The 10,271-nt window shown below is 40.7% G+C and overlaps 1 pseudogene; it reads right to left on the bottom strand.

Annotated features, from left to right (window-relative positions):
• On the bottom strand, positions 1 to 2,336 carry LOC142523266 (strychnine-11-hydroxylase-like; annotated as a pseudogene).
• Positions 2,337 to 10,271: the final 7,935 nt, after the last annotated feature.

Raw genomic sequence — 10,271 nt, forward strand, 5'->3', positions numbered from 1 at the left:
CAAAGCATTTTCTTGACATGGAATAGGCACAGTTTTATTTGTTTGCCAATACATTGTGGTATCACATACATCGATTCTTCTTGCAATAATATAAATACTATGACAAGGATATCAATGGACATCATTAGTTGGTGGAGAAGCTACAAGACAAAGTGAGATTTTTTTAGTACAGTAAAAAAATCGTAGAATCCAAGCCGTTACAGCATACCTCATATTTTTCTTGCGATAATAAAAATACTATTACAATAAATATCAATGGATATCATTTGTTGGTGGAGAAGCTACGAGGCAAAGTGGGATTTTCTTGTGCGTTGCGATCCCAAGTGCTTCTTCCATATCAAGCTCTTGCGCTGACATTCCCCGCGGGAGCTCCAAATCGAACGAAAACAAAAGATTCGCGAGTGCAAGCTTTACCAAAGAAACTGCAAAATTGATTCCAGGGCAAGCTCTTCTGCCAGCACCAAATGGCAACAACTCAAAATGCTGTCCTCTGAAATCGATCTCGCTATTCAAAAATCTCTCAGGATAGAACTTTTCCGGGTTTTTCCAATATTTTGGGTCCCTTCCGATTGCAGCTGCGTTAAAAATGACTTGTCTTTGCTGGGATTTCGTATTTGTTGTCAATGGTGCAATCCTCAGTAGTTTCTCTAGGGACCAGTAACGGGACAGGTGGATGGAACCTCCACGACTCTTTTATGACTGATTTTAGGTATGTGAGTCTTTGGAGATCCTTCTCTTCTACTAAAACATTTCCTTTACAAGTTTTTCTCACTTCTTGTTGAGCTTTTTCTTTAACTTGGGGGTTTCTTATCAGCTCTGCCATTGTCCATTCGATTGTTGTAAATGAAGTATGAGTTCCAGCAGAAAATAGTTCCTGCAAATATTCATTCCATACCTCTAAAATTTATCCATATTTGAAACTAATATAAACAATTCTTTCACTATGTTCTTGTTTGAGGTTCTAAATTTTTTTGTTCAGACTAGTAAGTAGAGAATATTTCAACTGATGTCTATTTTTGAATCAAGAAGCCAGACCGTAAAATGTTCGATTTAGTTTGGTGTTCGATATGAGATGCTCTTACCAAAAAAAAGAGAATATGATTTCTTTCGTTGAATAACTTGTATAGTTTTGGTTTTTGGTCTATTACATTTTAAAAATTCGGTTTTTTAAATTTTCCATTATTTTTGTTCATTTACGGACGTAACAAGTCACCAATTCAAAACCGAAATTAAACAAAAAAAACTATTTTTCTAGTAAAATTTAAGAAAAAATTGAATGGAAAACTCTAAGAAAGAAAATACATATATACTCCAAGAAGACCCTTGACATGCTCATCATTCAGCTTGATTTCTTGATTGGGGTCGTCCTGAATTCGAAGCAAAACATCAATAATATCTTCTTGATCAGGTTTTGGCCTCTTGGGATCACGATGTTCTTGTATAACTTTGTCGAAAAAGGCGTGCGTTTCCATAAAAATCTTGTCGATCCTCCGCTCGACACCGTTAAACTTGTTAACCCAAGTCAGCCATGGAAAAACGTTTGCAACATTAAATGCAGCAGCCAGCTGCTGCATTTCAAGAAGCATTTGTTGAAACTTGCTCATTCTTCCATCTTTGTTCCCATGATCATCAGGGCTCATCGTTCCAAAAGCAGCCCGACAGATGACGTTATTCGACAGCGAAAATGCTAATGAACTCAAATTTACAGGATCTGTATTGTGTTCAGATATACGTTGAATCATGAAAGCCACCTCTTCGTGACTTCGTCCCGTATTCTACCAAAAGATTGGACCCTCTTAACCGAAAATAGTTCCAAAACCGCGATTTTTCTTACTTGTCTCCAATACTCACCATATGGTGCTAAAGCAATAGTACAAGATGAAACAAAATCGCTTTTCTTGCCTAAATAAATGCGCGGTCTCCCCGAGAAAGCAAGATCGTGTGATTTAAAGATTTCTCGTGCCATGTCGGCCGACGAGACGATCAATGTAGGCACCGACCCCAAATGCAAGAGCATGAGATCTCCATATGTTTTGGATAATTCTTGGAAGGATCGATGAGGCAACTTCCCAGTTAGCTGATGAAGATTGCCTATAATTGGGAGCTTTGAGGGCCAGGAGGGAGCTTTTTCGTTCTCTTCTTTTTCAGGAGTAAGAACAAGAATAAAGGTGAGATGAAGCTGAGACAGAGTACCAAAAAAATTTCAGAAGCCATTATTTTCCCAAGGCTGTGGAGATTAGCAGATATCTAACGCTGAAGGGAGTTTTATGCTGTTTTTTCAACCCTAACAAGCAAATTCGTATTCGAACACGTAAATTACTAATTTCTTTGTCTGCATTGAAATTTCAAAATTTTCCGTAATTTTTTAGAATTTTCCAGAAAAATATTTTTTTTAAGAAAAGAGAAGAATTTTCCAATTTCTATTTATGATTTTCCAAAGGAGTTGGCTGTCAACTTATGATGAAAAATACATTTGTGGGAAATGAAATAAGGTTGTTGTAGAGATTGTTGGTGTTTTTTTTTTAAGCTTTATTTAGGAACTGATTTTTATTTACTGGTATTTAGATTTAGAAAACACTTTTATTGCACCATTTTTGTGAAGACCATGCACTATGGAAGTGCACCAATTGTGGAGGAACTCATACAGCCAAAATCACTCAATTTCAGCATAAATCTCGAGTGAGCACCTTGAACCAAAAAGTGGCCACATTCATCCGGGAGAGGTTAGTGCAATCACCCATTGATTAAGCCATCAGCGTCATTCGTGGAGCCATCAACGCAGCGTCATTCGTGGAGCGACTTCAGAGCTTACCTTGTAGCAGATTATTCGTGCCTATAAAAAGGAAGGCTCCTCATTCGAAACTTGCACATCCAAATTCTCGAAATCCTCTCTAGCAGCACCGTATTCTCGAAGCTCTTCGCCCTCTAGTAACAAAGCTCTGCCGCAATCTCACCGTTCACGTTTACGTTTCCTTGAGCAGTCAGAATACTGTAAGTGGGCTTTTGCTATATATCTTTATTTGTAAGTGGGTTCTTGATACTATTTTATTTGGCACACTTATTTCCTTTTAAGTGGGCATAATATGTTTCGAAAATAAATTAAACATGACTTTGAAAATTCGGTCGGCGTGATATATTCATTTTCATTTGGTATTGAAATCCCTTGAATTGTTCTTTGTTCGATATCAGTTAAATATGTGAAAGCATGTTTGAATTTTTTTTGAAATGCACTATAATGACTCGATTTAGAAATGGTAAAGGAAATTCCGAACTTTGATATACTTTGTTTAGGCCCTGATGCGGTGGGTTATAATAACCGTTCCTTTGGCCTCGCCCCTTAGAGGAGTAACATATAGGGGACTGATCAGTAAAAACCATAGAAAATGAGATGATTTTCAGTGCTATATTCGTATTTGTGTTAGTATTTGATTCAACCTGCTTAATATTGAAATTTTGATAATTTATTCATATGTATATCCTCGATAATGGTCATGCGCGATCGGCCCCCATTTACTGAATATTTCTCCAAAATACTCACCCCTTACTTTCCCACCCAGATAAGAATGAGAATCAAATTGAGGATGAGGAGCAAGACTACTTTTGGGGATGGTGATGAAGCAGTCTAATTCGGGACCCGTCGATTATTCTGTCTTATGATTTCAGTATCGTGTATTTACGCTTCCGCATGTTTCTATTTCTTTTGAGTTGTAAAGACAGTGAACTTTTGGGAAATTTATGATAATAAACTGGTTTCGGTTTATGATGTACTACGAGGCTGGTTGTTTTTCGATCGTGTGGTTGTTAAACAACGCCGGTGTCATAACCCGGTCTCGGGGCGTGACATTTAAGTTGAATCAGAGCCGCCAGGTTCATAATCCGGTTGGGGAAGAAAATCTTCGGAAAAATTTTCGGTGGAATTTTATAAATCTGCCAATGTTATCCCCTCCGAAACGGCCCAACTATCAAGACGAGCTACAGCGCGAAATCGCGAAATTCCTTCGTTTAGGCCTCCGAAACCTCGATTTTGCCGTTTTAGGAAAGTTTTGTAACTCCTATAACTTTTCGTAGGAAACTCCGAATTCGATTCCGTCAACTGTTCTGGAATCCTCTAGACATGTGCTTTCCATCCATGTACATATCTCGAAAATTGCCATTTTTGGAAAATTTTCGATAAATTTCTATTCCTGCATTTTTGCTGCTTTCTGCTCTATATGATTGATTTACTCTGAGCCTTTCCAATTTTTTTTCTCGATTTCAGGAAATGGCTTCAAGTTCTTCTATGCCTCGCACTCGGACCACAGCACGTATGAGTGTTATACCCGTCCCTGACAAGGACCTCATCATTAAGGACCTTCGAGCATCCCTCGCACTAGAACAAAAAGACAACGGGAAGTTGATTGCGACATTACATAAGCTGCAAGAAGAAAAGCACGAGCTAGAGGAAAAGAAAGCTCATCTCAGTGCTCTCTTGGAGCAGACCTCTTATATAGCAGTCCAACGACATCAACAAGATGCACTGATCATTCAAGAGCTGCAAGAATCAGTGCAACATCTGACTATGCATAACGAACACTTACAAAATCAGGTTCAACAACTTCAGGATGTCATTATCAACTTAGGACCTGAAATGGAACCGATAGAAGAACCAATTGAAGATGAAGCAGTAGGAGATGGCGAGATTTTAGATAATTAAGGATTTAGAGTCGTGACTATTTGTAATAAGGATTTATAATCCATTTGCTTTCTCATGAATTTTCTGTCCTTTCTTTTCTTGTTTCCTAAAAACTTTGATTTGTATTGCTTCTATTTTCGATTGAATCAATAAAAAGTTTACTTGATTATATCAGCGGCCAATTTCAGTTCATGATTAATTCATATGTATGTGAGCAAACAATATCTTAGAAACTTGTACCCTTGTAGGAAATGGCCGGAAGACCTCCACGAAACAATCGCGACCCGCGGTACGCAAACATTAACAACCGCAACGATAATATTGGAGATCCAAATGCTGACGGCAATCCACCACCCAGAGTGGGCCTAAGCCAAGTAGATTTAATGGCTATAGCCACCATAGTGGCAACAACTATCCAGGGTTTGGGAAACCCCAATGGTAACGGTAATCAGCAGCCACAACCACCACCGGCACAGAATGGGATCAAGTATCATTATGAGTCCCTTCGTAAGAACCGTTGCCCAGTGTTCAAGGGAGACGCCGACCCTGAGAGTAGCCAGAGTTGGTTGAAAAGCGTGGAAACCCAACTGCGACTGCTAGAGATACCTGAGGCACTTAAGGTAGAGGTGATAGTGCCATTCCTGGGGGATAAGGCAAGCAAGTGGTGGGAAACCGTCTCACCTACCCTGACAGCCGCCGGAGCAATCACTTGGCAACAATTCAGAGATGTCTTTCTCAAACAGTATTTCTCAGCAGAAGTCAGACTTCAGAAACTGAGCGAATTTGAGAACTTCTCGCAAACTCTAGACATGTCAGTGGTAGATTACACATCCCAATTCAATGACCTTGGAACTTATGCCCCGACAATCATGGCAGATGAAGTTCTAAAGATGCACAGATACAAGAAGGGTTTGATCAGCCGTATCCAGTCATCCTTAGCAGTTTACCAACCTACAAGCTTTGCTGATTTAATGGGAGCAGCGATAAGAGCTGAGACGGATATCAAGCGTCGGGAGAACGAGAACAAGAATAAGCGACCTCTTACTGGACAGTCATCTCAAGGGAAGCCACCATTCAAGAGACCGAATCAGTCCAGTGGACCCTTCAAAGGTGCTTCGTCCCACCCAACTTACCAAGAACCAAAGATGTGCCCCAAATGTAATAATCGTCATTCTGGAGAATGCCACCGACAGACGGGAGCATGTTTCAATTGTGGGAAATTAGGGCATCGAATTGCTAACTGCCCCGAGCCATTGAAGAGAAGTACCAAGCCTAATGCTGATGCTAACCTCAAAAAGCCAAGGGAGAATAAGCCCAACACTCGTGTGTTTGCAATAACCCAAGAAGAAGCAGATGATGCAAACGATGTCGTGGCAGGTACCATTTTTGTCAATGAAATGCCAACTTATGTGTTATTTGATAGTGGTGCTACTCATTCATTTATATCTAAGAGGTTCACTAAGAAACTAGGGCTTACGCCTGAATTACTAGTTGAACCATTTAGAGTAGCGACTCCTACTAGTAAGACAGTTGAAACACATAGAGTGCACCGAAAGTGTAAAATCTGTATCAATGAGCACCTATTCCAAGCAGAATTGATACAACTGAACATGGTGGAGTTCGATATCATCTTAGGAATGGATTGGTTAGCAAGAAACAATGCGATGGTAGACTGCAAGGGAAAGAGTGTTAGGCTCCGAACCCCGGACAAAAAAAGAAGTCGTATATCATGGCAAATCCAAGAAACGAAAATCACTTCTTTCCCCATCCCAAGCATGGAAAGCCATGAAATCTGGAGAAAATATCTATCTAGCTATGGTTAACGTAGTGAAGGAGGAGAGTGAACTTAAACCAGAGGATATCCCTATCGTGCGAGAATTCTCAGACGTCTTTCCAGAGGAACTACCAGGGACAGTCCCGGATCGTGAAATTGAGTTCGAAATCAATTTAGTGCCCGAAGCGGCACCCATCTCCAAGGCACCGTACAGAATGGCACCAGCTGAACTTAAGGAGCTAAAGGAACAACTTCAAGAATTGCTAGACAAAAAGCAGATTCGACCAAGTGCGTCTCCATGGGGAGCTCCAGTACTTTTTGTCAAGAAGAGAGATGGGAGCATGAGACTGTGCATTGACTATAGGGAATTGAATAAGATCACTATCAAGAACAAGTACCCTCTTCCGAGAATAGATGACCTGTTCGATCAGCTTAAGGGAGCCACAATATTTTCCAAATTGGATTTGAGAACGGGCTACCACCAATTGAAGGTCAGGGCTGAAGACATCCCAAAGACGGCCTTTCGGACAAGGTATGGACACTACGAATTCACGGTGATGCCTTTTGGTCTGACAAACGCACCAGCAGCCTTTATGGACCTAATGAATAGAGTATTCAAGCCGTTCCTGGATCGGTTCATAGTGGTATTCATTGATGACATCTTTGTCTACTCTCCTAGCAAAGAAGATCACGAAGAGCATCTCCGCCTCACTCTACAAACCTTAAGGGAGAAAGAACTCTATGCCAAGTTCAAGAAATGCGAATTCTGGCTAAACAGTGTATCCTTTTTAGGGCATGTGATATCGGAAGCAGGAGTATCAGTGGATCCAAAGAAAGTGGAGTCAATTCTAGATTGGTCGAAACCGAGAAACGCCACAGACATTAGAAGCTTTCTTGGATTGGCAGGCTATTACAGGAAATTCGTTGAAGGATTCTCTTCCATAGCTGTACCATTAACAAGGCTTACTCAAAAGAATTCTAAATTCATTTGGGATGACAACTGCGAGAAAAGTTTTCAGACATTGAAAGAAAAGCTTGCGTCTACACCAGTGTTAGTCTTGCCCACTGAAGATAAGGATTTCACCATCTACAGTGACGCATCGAAGGAAGGGTTGGGATGTGTACTCATGCAAGAAGGAAGAGTAATTGCCTATGCATCAAGGCAGTTGAAACCACACGAACGGAATTACCCCACTCATGACCTCGAGCTAGCAGCAGTCGTCTTTGCTTTGAAGATATGGAGACATTATCTCTATGGCTCCAAGTGCGAAATCTTCACGGACCACCAGAGCCTCAAATACTTGTTCACCCAAAAGGAATTAAATATGAGACAAAGGCGATGGATTGAGCTGTTGAAGGATTATGACTTGACCATAAGCTACCATCCAGGTAAGGCAAACAAAGTAGCTGATGCTTTGAGTCGGAGGAATATGAGTAAGGTTACCTTAGCTGCACTCTCCGCTCAACCATGTCTGCGAGAAATTGTCAAGTTGAACCAGGATCGATACCCAGTTCTAGTAAAACTTAAGGAACAAGCTAAGGGAGCAAAGTCACAAGATACTCAGATCGACGACAAAGGAGTCCTTTGGATGAAAGGACGATTGTGCGTACCAGACATCGATGACCTTCGACAAGAAGTAATGTATGAAGCACATAAGTCGAAATTTTCAGTCCATCCTGGCAGTACCAAGATGTACAGAGACCTGAAGAAGAGTTTCTGGTGGAGTGGAATGAAAAAGGATGTTGCGATATTTGTTTCCAAATGTCTTGTGTGCCAACAGGTCAAAGCAGAGCACCAAAGACCTGGAGGACTTCTTCAACCTCTAGAGATTCCAGAGTGGAAATGGGAACATATCTCCATGGATTTTTTGGTCGGGTTACCAAAGTCTAGACAAAGCCATGATGGTATCTGGGTAATCGTAGATAGACTCACAAAATCTGCGCATTTCCTACCTGTTCGAATGAACTATAATTTGGATAAGTTATCCACATTGTACATGAATAATATCGTACGATTACATGGGGTTCCAGCCAGCATCTTGTCAGACAGAGACCCGAGGTTTGTATCTCGTTTTTGGAAGAGCTTTCAACAAGCCATGGGAACTAAGGTCACTCTCAGTACGGCCTATCATCCTCAGACCGATGGCCAAACAGAGAGGACAATTCAAACTTTAGAAGATATGCCGAGAGCATGTGCTCTAGACTTTAGTGGCAATTAGAGTTAACATTTGCCTTTGATTGAGTTTGCTTACAATAACAGTTATCACAGCAGCATCGGAGTGGCGCCGAATGAAGCTCTGTATGGGCGAAAATGTCGGTCACCACTATATTGGGATGAAGTAGGAGAAAAGGCCATCACTGGACCCGAATTAATCCAAGAAACAGTGGATAAAATCGCTATAATCAAGGAGAGACTTAAAGTGGCACAAGACCGACAGAAGAGTTGGGCTGATCCGAAAAGAAGACCGGTGGAATTCACAACGGGAGATAAAGCATACTTGAAAGTATCACCAATGAAAGGTGTGGTTCGATTCAACAAACCCGGGAAACTGAACCCTAGATATGTTGGACCTTTTGAAATTCTAGGAAAAGTGGGTACACTTGCATACAGATTGGCACTCCCACCGAGTATGTCTAGAATCCATAATGTTTTCCATGTGTCACAACTAAGAAGATATGTTTCGGATCCAAGCCACATCCTCGAAGCTGAACCACTCCTAATCGAGGGAGACTTGAATGAAGGCCTTACTTATAAGGAAGTCCTGATCAGAATTGTGGATGCCAAAGACCAAGTGCTAAGACGATGAACGATTCCATACGTCAAAGTACAATGGTCCAATCACACCGAAAGAGAAGCCACTTGGGAACTCGAAGAGAAAATGAGAAACCATTACCCTTACCTTTTCGAAGGACAAGATAATCCAAGTTTCGAGGACGAAACTTACATTAAGGAGGGGAGAATGTGAAGACCATGCACTATGGAAGTGCACCAATTGTGGAGGAACTCATACAGCCAAAATCACTCCATTTCAGCATAAATCTCGAGTGAGCACCTTGAACCAAAAAGTGGCCACATTCATCCGGGAGAGATTAGTGCAATCACCCATTGATTAAGCCATCAGGGTCATTCGTGGAGCCATCAACGCAACGTCATTCGTGGAGCGACTTCAGAGCTTACCTTGTAGCAGATTATTCGTGCCTATAAAAAGGAAGGCTCCTCATTCGAAACTTGCACATCCAAATTCTCGAAATCCTCTCTAGCAGCACCGTATTCTCGAAGCTCTTCACCCTCTAGTAACAAAGCTCTGCCGCAATATCACCGTTCACGTTTACGTTTCCTTGAGCAGTCAGAATACTGTAAGTGGGCTTTTGCTATATATCTTTCTTTGTAAGTGGGCTTTTGCTATATATCTTTATTTGTAAGTGGGTTCTTGATACTATTTTATTTGGCACACTTATTTCCTTTTAAGTGGGCATAATATGTTTCGAAAATAAATTAAACATGACTTTGAAAATTCGGTCGGCGTGATATATTCATTTCCATTTGGTATTGAAATCCCTTGAATTGTTCTTTGTTCGATATCAGTTAAATATGTGAAAGCATGTTTGAATTTTTTTTGAAATGCACTGTAATGACTCGATTTAGAAATGGTAAAGGAAATTCCGAACTTTGATATACTTTGTTTAGGCCCTGATGCGGTAGGTTATAATAACCGTTCCTTTGGCATCGCCCCTTAGAGGAGTAACATATAGGGGACTGATCAGTAAAAACCATAGAAAATGAGATGATTTTCAGTGCTATATTCATATTTGTGTTAGTATTTG

This window comes from Primulina tabacum, chromosome 13, assembly GCF_025594145.1.
Source record: "Primulina tabacum isolate GXHZ01 chromosome 13, ASM2559414v2, whole genome shotgun sequence".
Taxonomy (NCBI): domain Eukaryota; kingdom Viridiplantae; phylum Streptophyta; class Magnoliopsida; order Lamiales; family Gesneriaceae; genus Primulina; species Primulina tabacum.